General features: G+C 35.8%; 1 protein-coding gene across 7 annotated transcripts in view; it reads left to right on the forward strand.

Moving 5' to 3' along the window:
• Window positions 1-22583, forward strand: part of RALYL (RALY RNA binding protein like) — a 407281-nt gene that overhangs the window by 173565 nt on the left and 211133 nt on the right. The gene's annotated exons all lie outside the window — the stretch shown is intronic.

Genomic DNA, 22583 nt, shown 5'->3' on the forward strand with positions numbered 1-22583 from the left:
CAGTTAAAGGCTCATGGACCAAAATAAGGACAGTGTGATCACTCAACAATTACTGTTCCAGGCAAAACAGAATCAACTTGGGGAAATTAATTTAATTTATTACCAATCAAAATCAGAGTAGGTAAATAGGAAATAAAATCAGATCTTAAAACATCTTTCCCCCACCCCTCACTTCTTTCCAGAATCAACTTCACTCCTGATTTTCTCTACCTCCTCCCTCCAAGCGGCGCAGGAGGATGTGGAATAGGGGTTGCGGTCAGTTCATCACACGTTGTCTCTGCTTCTTCCTCCTCACACTCTTCCCCTGCTCCAGCATGGGATCCTTCCCATGGGACACAGTACTCCACAAATTTCTCCAACATTAATCCTTCCCACGGGCTACAGTTCTTCATTAACTACTCCAGCATGGGTCCTTTCCATGGGGTGCAGTCCTTCAGGAACATACTGTTCCAGCCTGGGTCCCCCGTGGGGTCACAAGTCCTACCAGCAAACCTTCTCCTGCGTGGGCTTCTCTCATGGGCTCCACTCTCTGTGGATTCAGAGGTCCTGCCAGGGGAATCTCTGCTCCGGTCCCTGGAACACCTCCTCCTGCTGCCAATATATAACTAAACTAAAAGTATTTCAGGGACACTGCTTTGTTAGTGCTGGCCAGATTTCTTGTACATCTTTTGTTTTATTTCTCTGTGGAAAAAGAGGTAGGAGAGGTAGGAACACGGAAGGAGTTATAGGCTGAGCTTCTGAAAGGAATGTCAGGGAGGTTTAGGTAGATAAGTGAAGATTAAAAACAATTCCTTTACTATGTAACTTAATTCCTCAAATCTCCAACTTGCAGCAGTGCAGCTCTTCTGTCCTCTGTGAAAGTATTATAAATTTTGAAGATTTTCTTTTTGACATCTATCATGAATGCTAAATTTACTTAGCTTTTATTAATTACCAGAGAAAGGTCAAAGTCCACTACATAGCTTTTTCAAACTAAAAAGGTTTATTTTGATGCTCGATAACATACATAAGCCAAGACCTGGAACATTTAGTTACTGTATTTCTTTCTATGTTTGCCTTTTATTGCTGATAAATACAAACTTTGTCAAAAGATTAATTATATGTTCTTAAAGACTTCTTTTTTTCTTTGTATAATATGATTATGTGAAAATACTGTTATTTTTTTTCTTTTGACTGTTTTTTCCCTTAATCTAGGTTTCCAGCCCTACATATTATGCCAAACAAAAAAACAATCCCAAAACCAACCCAACCAAAAAAACCAAAAACAAAAACCAACAAACCAACCAACAAAAAAACCCCAAAACATCAAAACCAGCCAAAATTTAAATTGCAAATTGTAAAGTTTCAAACTCTGAGAGACACATGCAAGGGATTCTGAAATGTTTAAAGAACTTTCCTATTTAAATAATTTCCTTTTAGCAAACAGGTCAGAAAACTTGGATTCTTGCAGTTTTCATAACTATTAAACCCTGTTGGAATAAGCAGTTTCATCCAAAACCATTACTATAGACCCCCCAAAAATAAATTTACTTCAGAAATACAAAATGTTTCTTGTAGAGATGTTGTACTGTAAATATTGGTCAGGATCTGTATATGCAAAACGTGTTTATATTACTCATCTTTGGGTACCAGCGCTGGTGGTATCTAGAAAAAGGTTTAAACAGGGTCACTTTTAAGCAATCCTGCCCAACTTCAGTCTTAAGAAAAAATCAAAACATGTTTGTTTATGTTTACAAATCATATATGAAAATATCTAGAATAAATTGTTAAGTACAGCTGCCAGTGAGAAGCTGAGAGAACATCAATATTTTGTAGAGAATTGGTATCAGTGCTTCAGTGCTATTGCTTGAAGTAATTGTGTCTTCAGAGACCTATCAGAGAAGAGGACCATGCCACAAAATGTTCCTGGCATGTGTGACAGTTTTATACTTGTTGAGTACACATACAGGTGGCCGTGTGATTAATAGATTTTTTTTTTTGGAGGGGTGCAGGGGCATGAATTGCTTTTTTTCATTGATGTTCCTTTTGCTTTGTCAAACAAAAGTTTGGGTGGGTGGGGTTTGTTGGTTTGGGGTTTTTTTGCTTAGTATGCAAAGTCACCCTCAGAAATTGGGAAATGACAGCTTTTTCACTGTACTCTTTTAATTCTGATTTGCCCTGCTTTGGGCTGTGTGTCGTCAAGCAGACTTTGGATCAAATTGTTACATACAGTCTTTTTTCCACAGGATCACTGTTTCATTCAGTTCCCAGGATAGATTGCAACGTTCACCTAATAATCAGTAGTCAATAGCTTTTTCTAATTTGTTCACAAAGTGTCTCTTTTGCATTCAAAACGTGTTTTGCGTACAGAATTTTTCATTTCTTCATGAGCTTTCCTATGGCACTGGCCACTATATTATCTGAGTTCTCATGCTATATTTCTGGGGGAAGACATTATTCTATTTTCCTAAGGAAACAGAGTTGCAGAAGTATTACAGATCAGAACCATCTGCTGATTTTGAGTCAAAATTTTAGGCACTTAGGACTAGATTCTTCAAAGTATGTAATATTATCCAGTTTTGTATGTTCTAAGAGATGTTGGTTTTGTCAATGTGTTTGACCCAAACAAGGAGGAAAAACTCTTCAACACAAAACCTCATCAGCTCACCAGCAAATTAGGACAAGCCTAAACTTTACTGTATTTGAAATGAGAAGCAGAGAAATGGAGATTATGTTCCAAGAGAAATTTGGCTTAAGTACCACATTTTGCATCACAAAGAAACAGGAAGAGGGGGAAGATACAGATTTTCTGGAGTGACATTACTTTTATTTTGAGTGTCCACACTCATGCTGCAGCCTCTTATTTACTTTTCTGGCTGCAGCAGAGGAGAAAAGAATCATAAAAGCAATGATTTTTATTGTAAAACCTGATTCACTCAACCACAAATGAATACAATGCACTCCATGCAAATGAAGCAGTGGTTTTAGTATCTTTACTGATTTTCTAACTTAGGATTTTGTGTGCACATAATGAATGTTTACAAATGGGTAATATTTCTCACCATAGATGTAAAGTGAAGCTTTTGAATCTATTAAAATAACTTTTTCTTGGGAAGGGAGAGAACGCCTAAGAATCTTGTGAGAGGCATATCTTGTTTTCACACTCCTGAGAGAAAAATTACTCCATCTATAAATGCTTTTTCCTGAATTCAACTTGTTTTTCCACTGTACTTTTTAACTATTTTGATACTCCCTGTATTGAGCATTCTGTTTCCTTTCAAAGTTAGACCCCTAGTGTTTCAAAGCTTGAATTCAGTATATCATGTTTTTGCAGTTACTTGCTGGAGGCCCAGAGCTTTTGCTGGTGACATTACACAATAGAAACTAGAGAAGTTTCTGGTGGGGTCTGCTGAGTCTCAGGCTGCTTTCATAGTCTTGTGGACAACACAGTAACATCTTTCTATTATTTAGTAAGAACAGTTGCTGGGCTGCAGAAAATTCCCTTGCTAGTTAACTACTTTGTTTCCTCGAGTCTCAGGGTGGCAGTCAACAGAGGGCAAAACCAGCTTTAGATAAAGAGGTTCTGCCTGTTTTCAATGGAAGAACAGAGATCCTAAAGGAAAATTAGAGAAATAAGCTATTACATCTGTTAAAAACTTGAGGAGGGAAGGTAGGAGGTGACACTGAGAGATCAAAAAGTTTAATCTTATTTCACTTCCAGAAATATTGTTAAACAAAATGGTTTTTTTCAAATATATTGATGGTTCTTTGTGTTTATTTCAATTCTTTAACACTTACCAGGCAGCATCCTAAACTTTCACAGAAATCATAGGAGCTTTGGGTATGAGGAGACTGCCTCACCATGACTTTAAAGAACAACCTTTTTCCTCTGGGTGCCCAGGGCTGACACCGTGCTCTTACAAAGAGCTCCTGCTCCGCTCTTCACTGTCAGGACAGGCAAGGGGAATGAAAAGAGGGATTGAGAGCCCAAAATATCAGTGGTGAGAGCCTGTAGAGCAATTATGCTAGAGCTTCCTTCTGCACTGTACCTACATGCTCCAGTGGACTCATTTTCAGTGTTTTCTGTATCTTATATCCCCTAAATGACATATTTGGCAATATCGGCCTCATGCAATCACAAAGATTTTCTGAAAACATTACTGGAAACATCATTGGGAAAATAATGCACTTGGAACTTGGGAGCGGATGGACAATGAGGAAACTCATGTAGATATGATTTCTACATTTTAGGTTTTCCCCACTGGTCTGTCATGAAAGGTTGTGATGGGCAACGGGAAGGCTGTTTGCTGTACCGAGTGCTGTTAGAAGGAAAAAAAATCCAAAATGAAATAAGCAGGGGCTACAATTCATTACACTATTTCAGTCAGAAATTGCTGCCACATGGACCTAGACTTTCTAATGGCTTTTCACAATCAGCCATCTGTAAGCTTCCAGTTGGTATGGTGCCTGCAGTATTTATTTTGAAATGCTATATAACCTCACAGCACCTGGAAATACCCACAGTACATACTGTGCAACCATAAACTATATAAATCTTGAGGAGGATTCAACAGACTCATCTGAAAAAAAAATAATTTGTTGAAACACGTAGAAGAAGCAAGGTCAGAACAGAATAAGGTTCATCCAAGTGCAGGTGACATTGTGTGCATCCTTTTAAAATTGCCCTATCATTGTGGACATTCTTGTTCTTGGAAAAATAATAATATAAAAAATCTTGGTGACAACTTTAGCTAACAGGTATTAAAATGGAGTAAAACAAAACATTCATAAGAGCGGTTTTGTGAGAAGATGTAATGGAATAATGTCATTCTTGCGCTCCCTATTCCCATCTAAGTCTTTCTGTTAATGACTTTGGCTATGTATCAAATGGAATTACCTTTGTGTATAAGTACTCGATCAGGACTTAAGGCTGAGCCCATGTGTCTATAAAGATATTTTGAGAAAATTATTTAAATTTTAGAACTTGGCTGGTTTGTTGTTATGCTGGGATAGAGAAATTCCTTCCCAGCAGGAGACATTGTGACAGCAAATTTGTTAATGTTTGTGGGGTGATGCCACTTGGCAAATGTGGAGCTACTGAAAAACTGCAAGATTTTCAAGCAGTTCCACTTAACATTATGTCAAATTTAAAATATTATTTCAGCATGAAAAATGGAGAGAGAGTAAAAATCAAAGCATTTTAGATGGACACTTCCTAAAATAGCCTTGAAATTTGCAATATACTTATATTTTAAAATGTCTCTCTGCCTGTTTTTTTTTGTTTTCCAGCTTTTACCCAAAACAAGATATTTCCCCCAGTTTTTCAGTTTGCTTAAGGCAGAAAATATTGTTGTTTTAAGTTGAGCTTAAACATTTATTTTTTCACTTCAATCAAGAGCAAATTGAAAACTTTACTCTCCACAGCTTTTTTCTGGAGCAGATTCTGTTAAGAACAGGTGGAACAGGTATCCTCTGGCACCTTTTATGTCATTTAGTTGATTCTATAATTACAGACTTATTAAAGATGTATCTCAATTCGTAAATTGTTAGTTTCTAAATATTCTTTAGATCTTACTAGCTGGAAAAAGGTTTGTTATATATCTCTTCAACATTTGTATAGTAAACTCTTTGAAGTGTATATATTTGACTTCATAAACTATATATTGAGAGAGAGAAGTAGAATGTATATTTGAATTTAGAGGATCATTAACCAAGCTCATAGCAGTTGATTTATAATCCGTACAGTTGAGTTATCTGAGAGAGTGCTAATATTTTCAGACTCTGAGCAGAATTTTTCTGCTATTTACCCTAAAGTTTTAGTGTATTTGTAGCACAGAGGAGGAAAAAAAAAGTCTTGAGATCTTTCTGAATAGGTAGATAGCTGTTCAGATAGGTGGCATGGAAATATGTTTTTCTTTTCTATTTTTGTACAGAGTTTGGATTACAGAAAATTATGACTGCATGTGGATCTATTTCTTCGTTCTTTACTTACTGAAGTGTAGGATGAAGCCAAAAGCCGTGAAAGTATTTATGGTAGCAAGACCAACACCAAGGCTAACACCGAGAATCAGGAGATGATTCTTATACATATATGGCATGCTTTTGTCAATCATACTTTGTGAAAAAGTTCATTTTATAATTCATAACAAATTCCTTAATCAAAACTTAACTTATGATAACTTTTATAAAGTAGAACTTTTCTTACAAACAGATATACAGAGGTAAATGGTTTTTTCTGGCATCTATGATATTTCAGGCAGAGAAGTTAGTAGAAATACCCTGATTCCTGAGAAATCAAATACAATATAGACCTAGGTAAATCTATAAAAGTATGTAAATGGCCATTTGATAAGTTACCTTAACTGTAGGCCAAATGTTGCATTCTTAGCAGTAGAAGATATACAGTATTATTTTAAAAAATCGGAGTAAATTATTAAACACGTTTGAAATTAGTGCAAAATCTATCTGAATAAAACCTACGTTCTTTTTACTAATGTTAAAATCCAAGGCTAAAGGTAAAAATAGAGTATAATATAATAGCTTAGTGACTGCAATGAAAATACACTTTAGAAAGAATCGTTTTGAATTCTATAAAATGTTTCATAAACTTTGGTTAAATGGAGCCTGAATTCCTCATAATAACTTCAGGCTTGCATTGCATATGCTGCTAGATGCATCAGCCTGGCTTACCGAGAGCTGAGGGAAGTCCTTTGTCTGAGACCGACACTTATACAAACAGACGATGCCTACAGCTTTCTTCTCAGCAGCATTAGGAATCCTGCGAGTTATAAAATCTTGTGAGATTCATTCAGCACTCTCAAACACAAATGTAATAAGGGCATCTCATTTGTTTTAATCCTATTCTTTATTTTTTGAATCTGTATAGACTACTTTAACAACCACAGAGTTGTGCTTTGCTCATGGTGGGTGGTATGCTTCTATTTCCAGGATTTATTTCAGGTTCTGTTTCAAATTTGGAATGTACCAACAACTAGGATGCAAACATCTGCTTGACTTTGTGCTACAACACATTTTTCTATATAAAATGTGCAGTTAAAAACTGCTACTACCCCAGAATTAAAGACCTGCTTTCCCTTTCAGTTAGAGTTCCTTTACCTGAAAAAGCAGTATGGCTTTCACTTGCAGAGGTGAATTGTACCACCCTGGATGAAAAAAATGTGTAAATGTCTATTTATGTGTATTAGACATAGATCATGACAGGATATTTTAGGATGCCAACATCACTTCATTAAATATTGACGGAAACTTATTTAGAAATATGTTTTAAAATAAGAAGTCTAATAATCCCATCATATTTATCCTAAACTTTACAGAATAAAAATATCTTAAAAAAAAACCGAACCCTGCAAGTTAAATAGAAAGAATTACTGCTGCATATTTTTAAAAGATAGAGCAGTACATATTGAGATAAGAAAGATGATTACACCTTACACTCCCACGCTGTGTTGTAGTTATCACCCTTTAAATTGTTAGGGGTTATTTCTCTGTTATTTATTATTATTTTCAATTTCTTTTTCCTACCGTATTTCCCCAAAATAAAATCTTATTGGGAATAGGTATGTAGAAATGAGGTGTCCTTTAAGTCTTCAGTAAGTGAGGAAAAAGCTTCGTTTTCCAAAATGCCACTGTTGTCAGTAACAGTACTTTCTACTTAATCCCACTATATTTTGCTCTTCCAAATCCTTCAATATTTCAGGATTTCGTATCAAGGAGATTAGAATATGAATTGTTTCTACATACTTAAAACTGCCCTTCTTCCTGAACCAAGGACACAACTAAAGACATAGCATCTACTGTTTTGAAGCTATTTATTGTCAGTTCTCAGTCCTGTTAAGTTTAGGTGGGGAACAAAGATACAGAGACATTAAAAAAAAAAAAAAAAAAAAAGTGTGATACACTTGCACAGAGTGCTGGTGGTCAGGGAATAAATTTCATTATAGGAGATTCAGGGCATTATATTTTTAAAGCTATAATTTAGCAGGGTAGTTTTAGAGCGAGAAGATAGTATTTTCTCCTTTTGGGGAGATCTGCCAAGTTCTGCCTCCTGTAAAGAATAGGACTTGTCTCAAGATTTTATGCTGTGGTTCTCTTTCCAAGACGAGATCTGAGGGAGGGAGATAATTTTATACATCCAACACATGAACAGATTGACAATGTTACATTAGATATTTTCCCATTTTTCTATGGAACTTCTTGGAGGGATTGTCTTGAGGGACTGAACCGTGCAGAAACACTTCTAAATGTTTATGCTTTGCAAAGCAATTGTTCTTCTGGACAAGGTTATTTCAAATCTCTGCTTTAGCTATTGTAACTAGGCTGCCTGTATTATTCATGCTTTCATGTAGATTAATGTATCCCTTCATACTCATGTCAAGCCGTCCAAACGTGTAAGTTACACACCTGAGGATTTATAGGTCAGACAGCAACAAACAAAATAAGAATAAGGTTATTGACTCTGTCAGACATTTTAGTGTCCTTAGATCCTACAGTCTGCACTTTACCTTTGGTATTAGCCACAGCATTTCATGGGTCTCTGGTATACTGCTGCAGCACGGAAAGCAAGAATTAGCGCAGATCTACATAATTTTCTGCTGTTCTGAAGATGTGTGCACACACATCTAATACATCTTGGACTGGTAGTAAAGACCTCAATTTCCAAAAGAACTTCATCATTTCAGAATGAGTAGCTTGTTCAGAGCGTTTTCCAAATATTCAGAAGACAGGAAAAAGCATCAAACAGTCAGTTGTTATTTTTAGATTACCAACATATAAAAACCAGAGGTGGCTGCAATTTTCCACTCTTTCTTAAATGCATTTCTTTACAGTCTTTTTTATTATACCCTTTAGAGCAGTTGACAGACAAGGAAAAAAAAACCTCAATAAAAGCTACTGGAAACATCTAAGGAGATCACTTTTGAGAAATACTTATGTGGTGAAATTTCATCCAGATCCTTCCTGTAACCATGACAAATATTTTTGTGGTGAAGGTACTTTGCTTTTATAGAAGCTGATAGCACCTAACTTTCCTTTATGTAAATATTAAAGATAGAGATTAAAGTCTGTGCTGGGGTAGACCTACCTTTTGGCTGGGATAGAGTTAATATTCTTCACAGTAGCTAATATGGAGCTAAGGATGTTTTCCTGATTGCTGAGCAATGCTTACACAGAGTCAAGACCTTTTCTGTTCCTCACACCGCCCCACCAACGAGTAGGCTCGGCGTGCAGAAGAAGTTGGGAAGGGGTACAGCTGGGACAGCTGACCCTAACTGACCAAGGGATAATTCCATACCATATGACATCAGGCTCAGTATAAAAAATGGGGTCAGTTGGCCAGGGTGGGTGATCACTGCTCAGGGACAGGCTGGACATCGGTCAGAGGGTGCTGAGCAATTGCTTTGTACATCACTTGTTTTGTATATTCTGTTATTATCATCATCATTATCATCATCATCATCATCATCATCTTTTCCTTTGCTGTCCTATTAAACTGTCTTTACCTCAACCCATGAGTTTTGCTTTTTTTCCCATTCTCCTCCCCATCCCACTGTGGGAGTGGGGTGGGGGAAGGGGTGAACGAGTGCCTGTGTGGTGTTTAGTTGCCATCTGGTGTTAAACTACCACAATCCTTTTTGACACTCAACATGGGGCTCAAAGGGTTTGAGATAACAATAGATTTGATTGGAATGCGCTAGATTGAATTCGTAGCTGTTATTGCTGTTTAGCTATTAATTCACAGGCTCCTGTGCCTACCATAGGGCTTTCTTGCCTTCCTGCATATTAGAGTCTTATGCTCGCTAGTGGCTGCTTTTTGCTTTCACTGCTTGCTGTACTGCTGTACTGCTTATCATTTTACTCTACTGTGCCTGGGAATATTTTGATAACAGCGGTGGTGATGCACCTGGCCCAGCCCAAACCAGCACAAAGTCACATACTCATTAAAGTGAAAGAAATAAGGGACTAGTAACCATTTCCTCAAACAGCTTTTCTTCTTAGGGATCCCAGCTCTTTCTACAACAACAAAAACAGAAAAAGCATTAAATCAATACCTTTTTGCTTTAAAGATGCAGATAATTTTATAAGCAAATTCTTACATAAACTGAAGGTGGGCTATCTTAAAATATTTAATTTACAGAAGTAGTTGCATCACAATTCCTCTTCAAAATGACTGCATGATTGTGGTGGAAAAATAAGACCCAAATACAAGGCTGACTTTAAGACTCTTAACAACATCATCATTAGATCCACATTCAAATTTTCTTTACGTTTTTCTTCATCAGATGCCTGCATATCATATATGTAGATGATGGCAACTTTCATAATCCCATGTGGAAAATTCCACTATCGCATTGTGAACACAAAGAACTGTAAGGTTTATCAAAGAAAGGATTTTCAGATGTCTTGTTGCATATCCTCAGTGGTGAGAGTATCTCTTGTTTCTTGACTACCTTTGTAATCTTAAACTTTGATATATATGTGCGTGATATTCAGCATGTGAAAAGATAGACTAGACTTTCTAGATAGACTACAAAGGCATTCAGGTGTTTTGTGATGAATGTTACCTGTACCTATTGATCTGCCATTCTGGTTTCTTTTCTGTTAAATTTTCCCAATAATCAGGAGTTGAATAACTTGTCAGAACATCTGTAATCAACGTGTAATCAGTTTTAGAGAAAACATGTCAAGGACGGATAAAAATTATAAAAGTGGCACAATTTAATGATGACGACAATGATGTTACTCAGCAACAGCTTACTCTTAGAATTCAAAATAATTCCAGTGATGTTTTTTTTCAAAGGGATTGATGTAACACGTGCAAGAATTGACAGGCATTTTTTCCCTTACATGACAGTTCTCATCACTTACATAAATGAGATATGTAGGAATTGGTGTTGTACCGTTAACAAAGCAGCTATACACTTTTGAAAAGGTGTAAGATGCTCTTTAGTAGGATGTTGGGTTTTTTTCTAAAAGGATTTATAAGAACACATAATCACATTAGGAGAATAACTAATAATACTAATGGAAATCAAAGACTGTATGTTGCATGCAGCGTGGTTGGGGAACTGAGACTTGCATGTTAAAAGACCAGTGTGGTCCCTGCTGAGTATGTTTTAGTTTCAAAATAATTAGCTCTGTCACATAATTAATATTTGTTGACAAGACCAAGTTAAGCGCATGCAGCATCACATGTGTTGTAATTAGTTGGGATGATAAGATAATATAGACTGAAAATAATCAATTTGAGCTGCCAGAGCTGTTCACTTAAGCCAAGTAAAAAAACACAAGCAACTTACTTTCATAGATTTCACACACACTTATAATAGCTTTGCCTGCTTCTGTGGTTTTTTTTATATTTCAGCTCTAAGTAGCCAAATTTCATTGGTGTGAATGTTTTTGAACATTTATTTGAGAGCTTCCTGAACAAATTTTGTGGAAGAAACACACTAAAAGTAATTTGAAAACAAACGATAATGTTGGACATACTAGATCAAGTTAAATCTAGGTAAACTAGATAAAACTAAAGAATATTTAGAACACTTAATATTGACATTCAAGTATTATCAAAGAGCTGTTTGTAACTGATCTATATTTACAAGAAAAAAATCCTTACTCATTGCAAGCTGTAGAATAACAAAACTTAAAGTGCATCTGTTCAGATTTACTTGGGGGGATAACATAAAAACAATAGCAAAACCCTTCTCCTTCCAATTTATACCCTTTCCTGTCCCAGTTAAGTCAATGAAAGCTGCGCTGTGGTTTAAAGCAGGGTTACTTTAATAATGAATCCTTCTAATAATATCATCCATTAGACCAGAGGTTAGATATTATGACAGCAAGAGCTATAGAAAAATCTTTACAGGGTAGAAAATTTGAGGGATAAATTATTCATTGTAAATTATTTGCTCTAACCAGTTTTTACTGCTCTCCTATCAAATGCTTTACAGCTCTACAGCATGATGTCGGAGATTGAGTATAATCAATGGAATAAATTATTTACATGTAAGATTCATAGGGAGGTTTCTTTACACTCAAAATTGTCCAATCTCCTGTGATACAGGAGAGAAAATATGAAGTATATTTATGTTAAACATTCTGGATTTTAATGATTTCTACTGAGGTTTCTAAAAATTTTCTTTGCAAGCTTGTATTTTTTGGCTTAAAAATAAATCATAATCCACTTTGCATTTTGAAAATTTAGGGGAAATGTTTTCTTTTTTTTTTTTTTTTGTCCTGTTCCATATGTATCTAGAGTGTGGAAAGAAAGAGAAGCAATGTACTGCATTCTCAGTATTACTAGAATCTTTATTTTATAGTCTTTTAAAATGATGTGCAGCTTAAAGATCTAGTGCTTTTCCTTCTGAAGCACATTAAGAGGCAAAAATTCAGTTTAATTGCAGTTAAATTCCTACTTTTTTGCCAGTGCCTTTGGCAGGGCCGCAGTTTCACACAGAGTGATAATACAGTTGGCTCCTGATAGAGAATGACAGATTACTTTCACTTTAGGAGCTGCTAGTCCCAGTGCTTACAAGACCACACTGTCTTAGGTACAATATAAAGTAACAACAAGCAAAAAAAAAAATCTTCTGATAAAAATAAATTAGCCAGTCACTGGATAGGCCCATAGGAAAAGAAAACAAAAGCAGTGTGACAACCTTCATACCAGTGTCACTCTTCTAAGGTTGAGGAGGAGAAAAATCTGTAGGAAGGACTCGGGAGAATGGAAGAAAGAAAGTGGTCTTGGGGGAGAAATAATGTCAATGGACTTGAGCAGAGTAAGGCAGAAATGAGAAGTAGCAAAGAATATATGAGACAGATTATATAGGAGCAATGTGATGAAAATATGACATTTATGATACAAGAAGTCAGTACCAGAAAAAAGAATGAATGACACTTTAAACTTATACCTGAATAGAAACTGATTTTTTCCCCAGCTGTCTCTTTGCAAAGGATTAACCAAAACCAGAAATATGCAGCCAACAGCAATTTTTAGACTCTTCAAATATACACAGATTTGGATCCCAGGGCCTGAGTTACCTGCTGGCATTAAATTATTAGGTGCTGTCCTGGAAAATCACCTGGAAGGTCCTGGAAAATCACCATTTGCTCAAATAACATACTGCTAGGAAAGATATGTTGACAACAGGTTTTGCATGGTTTGCATCAAAAAGTTTGTATTAATGTGGTTGATTAATGTTCAGATAATGTTTTTAGGAAAAAATCGTTGGCATATTATTATTTTGTGTTTGCTTAAATGAGTCTCTAAAAGAGCATTAAATAAATAAAACAACTGTCTGAGTAGGGACTATTATCATTATGTTTGGTCATCAGATGTCTGCAAGAGTAAAATCACAGCTTCACTAAGACTTACTAGTATCGCAGACTAAATTAAAATCCCACTTGTATCTACTTGCAGCAGCAAAAAGTTACTGCTGAGACTACAAAAATTGAGAAATATTGGAAAAAAGTCTTTGGCTTTTCACAAAACAGTAAAAAAGGAGCAGATAAGACTTTTTCTGTGCATATACAATGCATTTTAATGAGAAAAATTAAAGTAGAGTATCATCTCAGGGGTTCTCAGTGATACAGTATTTGAACACCTTGCTTTTCACACATTTCTGAAATCTAACAGATTTGTTATATGGTATGGGGCATAGTGTAGGAACTGCAGGTTTTGTGATCTCTCAGTGAGTATGAAAATGTTACTATGCTGTTTCATTAATTCCCATGGCTCAGCACAGAACTGAAAAACAAACTGCATGATATTAAAATTATTTTTGCATTAAAAGGTAAGTGCCTACTAAGGCTTGGGCGTGAAAATTCCCATAGTTTTAACTATGAAGTAAATGTCAAATGCTTTTGAAGATAGTCTAGGAAGGGAGATGTAGGGGTAAGACCCTGAAGCATCCACACTACAGTGATTGCTAAGAGAGCACATGCTCAGAGGCCAAGAACACACATCCTGCATTTCAACAGTAGAGAATTGAATGAAGCTTTCCGTTGTCCCAGAGAATGTCCTAAATGTTGAACTATCTGTTAAAACACTGGGAAAGGCACCACAACTGAGTTTTGTGTCCTTAATAGTCACGATAGAGGAAAATTACTGAAATAGTATCTGCAGGCAAGACAGGTCAATGAATGTGAATTCGGGCAGTGTTAAACATGGTAATATATCGAGCCACTCAGTGTTGAAAAATTTTAGAGGTTTCTGCAGAACTTTAGGCTACTTGTAAGCTTTTATGTCAGAAACTGAAGCGCAATTAAACTTCAGATGCCTTCAGGATGAGATGACAGAGGAAGAAGAGTTCCACAGATAGCTTTGGATTTGTGTTTATGAACTGGTAGAAGCCCAGGAGAATCTAGGGATCTAATTTATAAGGACCTTCCTCATGGTTGCGTGATTGTGGTAGAAAAATAAGACCGAAATACAAGACTGATTTTAAGACTCTTAACAACATCATCATTAGATCCACATTCAAATTTTCTTTATGTTTTTCTTCATCAGATGCCTGTATATATATATATGTAGATGATCGCAACTTTCATAATCCCATGTGGAAAATTCCACTACCACATTGTGAACACAACGAACTGTAAGGTTTATCAAAGAAAGGATTTTCAGATGTCTTGTTGCATACCCTCAGTGGTGAGAGTATCTGTTGTTTCTTGACTACTGTTTCTTGACTAGCGTGGGAAAAGATAGACTAGACTTTTTAGATAGACTAGAAAGGCATTCAGGTGTTCTGTGATGAATGATAGCCCATTACCTTGGGTTCCTGACTCGGGATGTACTGTATAGGCTAAGGAATAAACCCAAGGCTTTGCAGCGTTGTAGCAGCATGTAGTCTATCACATGTTGCCTGCAGTTGAGCTTGGGTTTTAAAGATGCTGTTCATGCATGATCGATACAGAAATCTATCCAGGCTGAATAAATGGGGTAAAAGAATGGGATGGATAAACCAAAAGCACAATATGCCAGTGATTTACTGCATCATTTTGCGAAAGTTACTGGCAGAGCTAGAGTCAGATATCAGGATTACTTGTTTGTCAGTACAAGCTTCTCTTCCTGTAAGTCAAATGCACAATATGGTCATCTGGCATAAATCCGCAAGACAGACATCTGACAGTGACATTATGGAGTGAATGCGATTCTAATTTCCTTCTGATTATGGAAGTCAAGTACTCTTAAATATGTCTCTCTATTATGAAAGATCAAATAATGATTTTGATCAACTAATATGTGAGATAAATTGTAAAAAATATTAATGAACAGCAAATATAGAAAAATACTTAGAAATACACAGGTGTAAGTGGTATGGACAGGAGAAACAAAAATATCACTAATCCTCAAAGCAAAGTCCTATGTTTTCTATTAAACTGCATATTTTCTATTAAACTTCCTAGTGCTACAGCATTTTTGTAGTGTTCTGCATTCTTTCATTTCATTCATGCAACAACCCACTGCGCGGGAATATCATCAGTATTATTGCCAGTTTCTGAAGAAAGAGGACAAGGTGAAGATATTAAGTGACTTCCATAAGGCCTCTTATCAAGTCTGTACCAGAGCTAGGATTACAATTTGGAAGCTTTTGACTTCTTGTTTGGTATTCAGCAGCCTAGATCATGACATACCTCAAATCCAATTTCAAACTTATAAAATAATAGAGGAAACATAAGGGAGCAAAATTCTAACTGAAATAATGTTATTGAAGGTTTTCTCAGAGGCTTTGGTAGAAAGAAATTGGATGAAATATTCCACCCATGAGTCGCTTGTAGTGATTCCACAAGCAATAAAAATCAGATGCTGCTTTAAAAAAAGCATGACAAATTTGCCAAAGAATCTTCTTCCTCTAAGAATCATTTGAACGATTAATTTATGTCAGCCTAGCTATGTTTAATGTCATGTGTTGAAAAAAACAGCTTAGTACATAACAGGGAAGGTTTAGAATGAGAATTGTGTTGTAGGGGAAACGTCTAATTGTGCCACATATACCTTTATTAGACCTGCTTTAAAATAACGGCTTTAAATTCTAAAGCATTAAAACAATTCACTGATTAAACTTTCAGAAAACTTTGTACTTTGAGACTGTAAACTCCCTTGAGAGTAGAGGAAACTGGGGAAGTCTATTAGGAAGGTTAGAAATATAAAAATGATAGTAGGAGACTGTCTTACTTGCCAAGGCTCATTTAATCCTCGCAGTGATATGAAGCTGAAGAGAAAGCAAAAACACTGAGGAAGCAACACTGCCAAATGAGACCAAGCAATCCAAGTGAACATGAGATTAGCTTCAAATGTCATATGACAGCAAATATAGCCAAGATTGTTTTTAGGCAATCCATAGTATCACTAAGTCACCAAGTGAAGAGAAAGACAGCAGTCCTTCATCTTTTACTGTCACTATACCTAAAACTGAAGATTGAAAGCAGATTTAGGCCACAGAAACTGTAGAAAGTCAGAAACACATTAGAAATTATTAAGAAGCCAGCAAGAATGACTGATGAGAGAAGATTAAAATAGCTTGCTGTATAAATGATAAATGATGACTCGGAGGAGATGAGATGGCTGGCTACAAATAGTCAAATGGTCAAAATATTGGAAGTGAAGGGTAAAGTCACCAACTTTTGTTTGCCTTTTTCTTGAAATAAACAAACAAACAAACAACCTCCCCCCCCCAATCTTGTGCAGTTCTATCTCCAAGAGCCTGACTGATAGCACATAAAAGCAGCACACCCCAAAAAAGTTTCCATTATTAGTTTCCTGGATAGACATATCCAATGCATAGATTGCAAGATGAAAAGTTTGAAAGTTAACCCTTTATTTGCCTGTCTTGCATTAGTGTCAAAATATCCCAATTGTACACTCTCTCCTGGAGGAATTTTAATAAGCGAGGCATTACCTGAGGGATAATACCGAAGGTCCCATTCTGGAATTTAAGTGACCTCAGTTTCCAGGTCTCTTGGGTATTCCCTGGAAGGGCTTATCTCTTTATGGGATTAGACAGTCAGGTAATATAAATCTTCACCCTATTTCACACTCCACTTACTTAGAATCCAAAAAATGTCTAATTTTATTTTTTTAGATTCGGTTTTAAAATTTTTCTACTGAACTCACTGTATTAATTAAACAGCTATTATAGTATGTATTATCATAATTATTTTCTTATCCTAACCAATAGGATTATGTTTTGATTTTACAATTGATAAATAGAGAAAGCCTTGTATTTAACAGGGACTAAGCATAAAGGGAGAAAGGGATCCGTATTTGAGTGCTCATCAAAAAATCATATTAGGGATCTGTATTTCTTTACCTGATGATATAGGGTTATCTTCTATATCCTGAGAACACAAAGCATATGAATGGGAGGGAAAACCCCTGTAACTCTCTGCTGACAGATTTCTTTTTCTTCTGCCCATTTGGGTGGGTGAAGGTCCCAGCACCGTCAGCTAGTGCAGGGCAATAAGAGGCTGTAGCTTCTGTCCACCTGTCAGATCTCAGAGCTCCTCCCTTTTCCTCTCCCTCAGGAGGTGCTGCTCCTGACGCCGGGTGCTCATCTACCCCTTACTCTTTCAAATGTTTAAACAACTAACTCAAAATAATGTATTCCTAAAAGTGTTTTATGGTATTTGTCTGTATGGTATTATTAATATCTATGTTGGTTTTTCGTGGTGTTTGTTGTTTTTTTTTTTCTAAAGTAGACACATTTTCTTCACCTTCCACAAAGAGAGAGTATTTGTCTCTTTGAGAAGAGTGGCAACAGGAGATGAAGTGCGATCTGATACATCATTTTATTTTTTAGTCCTCATTTTCTACAAGATATGGCATAGCAAGTATTGATGCATTTTGTCATTTATATGGTTCCAGAAATGCCAACTTGAAAGGGGCATTGTCTGTGTTATAGACATGATGTGTCAACCCCTTCTTAAAAATAATTGAAAGGAAAACTTAAAGCTAAACCATAAAAAATAAAATAAAAATGAACGTAAAAGGCAGGATATCTTGGGGGGAGAGAGGAGAAGCAGATTCTTTGACTTTAATGAGGTCTGGAAAAGCCCAGAATGTATTGATGTGGATTTAACTAACCATCTTATGAATAACTTTTTTCTTTATTTGTGTGACCTAGATATAGTAATTCATTAAAAATAAATTTAAAATATAAAGAAGAAAGGATTTTCCAAGACAAAATATATTTTACCTGATAGCTTTCTGTTCTCTCTCTTGCCCCCTGCCCTCCCTCCCCCCATGTTATATCCAACATTCTTACTTCCAATGGGTATGTAAAATTTTATAGGAGTTTGTCAACGACCACTGTAATAAAATAGTTTTTAATGACTGCTGATTAAAGGAATTAACATGAATATTGAATTTCCTCCATAAAATATTAGTACCAATGCAAGATAAATCTATGCTGTAGGACATTTCACCCACAGAAGGACACTTCAAATGTTTAAACGTCTTAAATTTGTACAGAACACTACAAAGATATTAAAGTCACCATTGCTAAAAATTAATTCATGAGAAAAGAAAATATATTATGGCCTTAACTTTTTTTTCTTGATAAACATTTTCATATTTATCAATTCTTGAACCTTAAAGACACTAAGTTTCAGAAGAGCTCAACTATTAAAGCAAGGATTGAATCTTGATATTTACAAAAGTTCAGCTGTTAACTGGGGCTGGATAACAGAAGGGCAGAGATAAATTACTTGGAAATGTCAAAGAGAGCACCATGTGTCTTATGTCAGAGACTGACCACATGTTACAGTGCTGCGTTATGTCCGTCTAAGGACCAATACCATGATGTTTGATATTTGCCAGAATGATCATGTTCAGCTCAACACCCAAACATCCTAGCAATTAATTTTTTACAGGCTGTATTTTTTACAGGCTGTATTTTTTACTGTGGTTTTCATTGTGGAGACAGACTTCACTGTCCAACCACGTGTCTGTTTAGGTCTTTCTCTATCTTTCTTGGAAGAATTTGTAATTATCAGATGTGCGCTATGCATCTTACTGTGCAAACTGTATTATTGTAAATATTAAAAATCAAGATTAAAATAAATAATAAAAATAAAAATTAGACGGTGCTTAGAATGGAGCTTAAAATGGTGCTTAGAATAACCTGCCAATGATGTGAATTTTCATATTTAAAAATCTCTCTCCACAGAATTAGTCTTTTGTTATCACATAGTTCTAATACAGCATGTTGATTATTTCCTGGCTCAGCTCTAGACATGATCTCAAACCGATTTTTGTTTTGGGAGGGAAATGAAAGCATGTTTCATTTTTCCTAAGATTTTCTTTGTAAAATTAATAAGTAAATAAAAGTGTGATAGTAAATCTCTCTATATATAACCTAATACAGTCCTAATCTATTTTCAGAATGCCGTTCACTTTTCTTTAAATATTTTCGGTTTTCCACAGTAGACTTTAATTCTTTCTGAAGTCACTGCAAGTAATATTTAGTTCATTCAAATAATACAGACTTTTTCTATTTGCTTAAAAGAACTAAATGTTTTATTTACAAAAGGAAAGCAAATAGTTCCCAGAAAAAAGCACATAAATATGTAGGAGCTCCTGAAACTCTAAAAGGGATTGTTGTCTTCACTATTCTGGTGTAAACCAGAGAGCCCTAGGAGGAAATGGGAGATGTGGGCTCAAACGTTCATCTTATGGATTGAAGATGAGCTTCAGAGTCACAAAGTAATGCTTTTTCGTGATGGTGCTTAACTTAACTTTGTCAGAAAATGCTGGAAATGTGAAGGAAGCCAGGGCTTAAAATCTGCCCCCCTCCTCAGCATTTCAAATTGACTGGTTTAGACTTATCCACTGGACAATAGGAATATCATTTTAGTCATTTACATTTTTACTCCTGTTTAACGTGTTGTAAGTTTTAATGTTAAAAACAGAGTTGCAAACTGTACTATTTGAACCAGAGATCTATACTGTAATGGAAATGGTCCAATTTATAAATGTTATGTTCAAGTATTCCAAGACTTATACTAGTTAGTTCTAGGTAGAATAATTAAATCAACTACAACATGAAACAATTCTATATATAATGAAGTGTATTGAATAAATAAATATAATGAAGTGTATTGACAGATAAATGCTATGCAAAAGCATTTCTTAAAAGATATGTTTGGCATATAGAGGATGTTTATTACCGGAAAGCGTCACTGCATTAATAGGAAATTAGCAAGATACCTTATTAAAGGCTGCAAGGAAATGAGATGATTTCAGATATGTTTCTCTCACTGTTTCATTTATTTCTGTGATTGTATGAGTTACAATGATTGTGATCTTACTGATAGCTCAGAGAAGATAGCTATAATTCAGTATTCACAGATGCATATTGTAAGCGAGGTGTAAAACTTACCATAAGTTCTTTCCCATTGTAATGAAGATCCCATGTATCTTTGATTTTTATGAAATATTCACAATAGTATTGTACTTCGACCAGCAAGGCAATCGAATCTCAATTATTCACATGTTAATATTATTCTCACCCTTTGAATTTCTGCAGCACGTTTTCCTGACTGCTCATTTGCATATGAGAACCCAGCAGACAACTACTTTTCTTTGTGTTATAAAAATATTGGAAATCTGCATTGCAAAGAACAACTACAAGAGAGAAACATTCAATGTCCTATTCAAAGTCTATTTGAATTACTGCATCGCAAAACTGGGCAAAAGTAAAATGAGGATTTTTACAAAATAGAAAAGGAATAGTTCACTAAATCCCGTGTTAAATGGCCAAACAATAGAGGAAATACAGAGTGTAGTACTCTGGTGTTTTGAAAACAGTTGTTATGATAATAATTAAAGAGGTTTGTTGTATATAATTTTCATGCAGGTCTTGTATGGCAGAAGATTTTATGTAGATTTTGTCCTGTTGTCATTTTTATTATTAGTGTGTCTGTTGTGCCCCAAAGTCCTAGCTGAGATCACATTATTTTGTTAGAAGCTATATAAAAATGCATTGAGAGACGGCTCTAAGTCAAAAAAAAAGCAAGTCTGAAGCCTAAAAAGTGGAAACAGAGGCACAAAAAAGTGTCCTACTCAGAGTCAAACAGCGACTAATGGAAGACACAGGTCTTCCTGCCAAGTCTACTGCTTTCTAGAGCAGTGGTCTTACTTGTGAGATGCCACCTCTATGAGTTTAGTAAAATCAGCTCAGCTACACAGCTGATAGATGTACACAGACAACATTAACAAGATGCTAAGAATTATGTAAGGACGGATACAGCTCTTTTGCTGGATCTCCACAGAGATGAACACAATACTAACCAGGTTTATTTTTCCCAACAGAAGTGGTATTTGCACACTGAAGCGGTGTGCGTTTTGGGGAGCAGCAGGAGATACCAGTGGATCCCTGTTCACCAGCTACTTGCCTGCATTAACTTTTATCTTTATGCCTAGACACTCTGCCATGTTACCTCTTCATCTTGGGTCATTAGGGCTCTTTACGCTAACATGGCTGTGTGATTGTCACTGACTCCTGTGTAAATGCAGGTATATCTAAGATGGGTTTAAACTTGCTAGTTCTCAGATAATATAAGCAGTCTACTTTATGCCAACATGGAGCTCAATGTGCATTCTATTTATGCTTTGTAGGTGGTTTGTCTTCAAACTATTATGGCACCGAGTGTACTATTATGACTGCTCATAATATTCAGGTTAACTATATATAGACATGACTTCAACATGCACAGCAATCTAGAAATATACAGTACTGAGTTCATCATATGATAAAGCTCAGGGGGTTTTGGTCAAGGCAGTTTTCCTGTTTTTCCATGATGAAATTTGTGCATATATATATAGCATCTTATGTTTCCAGAATGTATTGAAAAGCGATGAACTTAGAAGAAAGCATTTATTTCCTATTTTCTGCAGTGTTTTCTCTAAATGTTGTAATACAAAGGAAACTACCATATTAAGTTGTTAAGCAAGTGAAAGCTATTTGACTGCTCCACTGCATGCCTTCTTTTAATAAAGCAGACCATTTGTTAGGACTTGGGGGGACTGCCCAAATGTCTCCATTGTGCATTCTTACCTGAAGGGTGGGGTTTGGATCCTGTGTGAAGGAGGCACTCAAAGTGCTGATGACTGTGGCCATGGACGTTTTGTTCACCAGGAACTGTGAGGCGTTCAATAGCAATGGTTTCTTTTTTCGTCAGTCTAGCTTAATATATGGTAGCTATTGATTTAAAATATGAAGCTTCTGCTAGTTACTGTCAAGCTTTGGGGGTCCAGAATAGAGGTTATTACTCCTTTTCATCTTGAGAAATGAACTGACCTTAACTGTGAGAAGTATTTAACTGGATTCTCTGCTTGCCTGAGCTGTTATTCTGATATGATCAAAAGTATGAACAGGTTAAAAAATAGTAACATAATTCTTAGCTGTAAGAGATGGCCTGAATTTGAATGCTGTGTAAATGACCTCATTCTTACAAAAAAAGTTTTCACAATTTTCAAGTATACATATTTCTGACATTTCTGTCTATAGCTGAAGAAAACCCAGCAGCCACATGGGCAAATTCTTTCATTTTACCTCCATCTAAGCAAATTGATGTAAATGGAGGGA

Source organism: Larus michahellis, chromosome 2 (assembly GCF_964199755.1).
Source record: "Larus michahellis chromosome 2, bLarMic1.1, whole genome shotgun sequence".
Lineage (NCBI taxonomy): Eukaryota > Metazoa > Chordata > Aves > Charadriiformes > Laridae > Larus > Larus michahellis.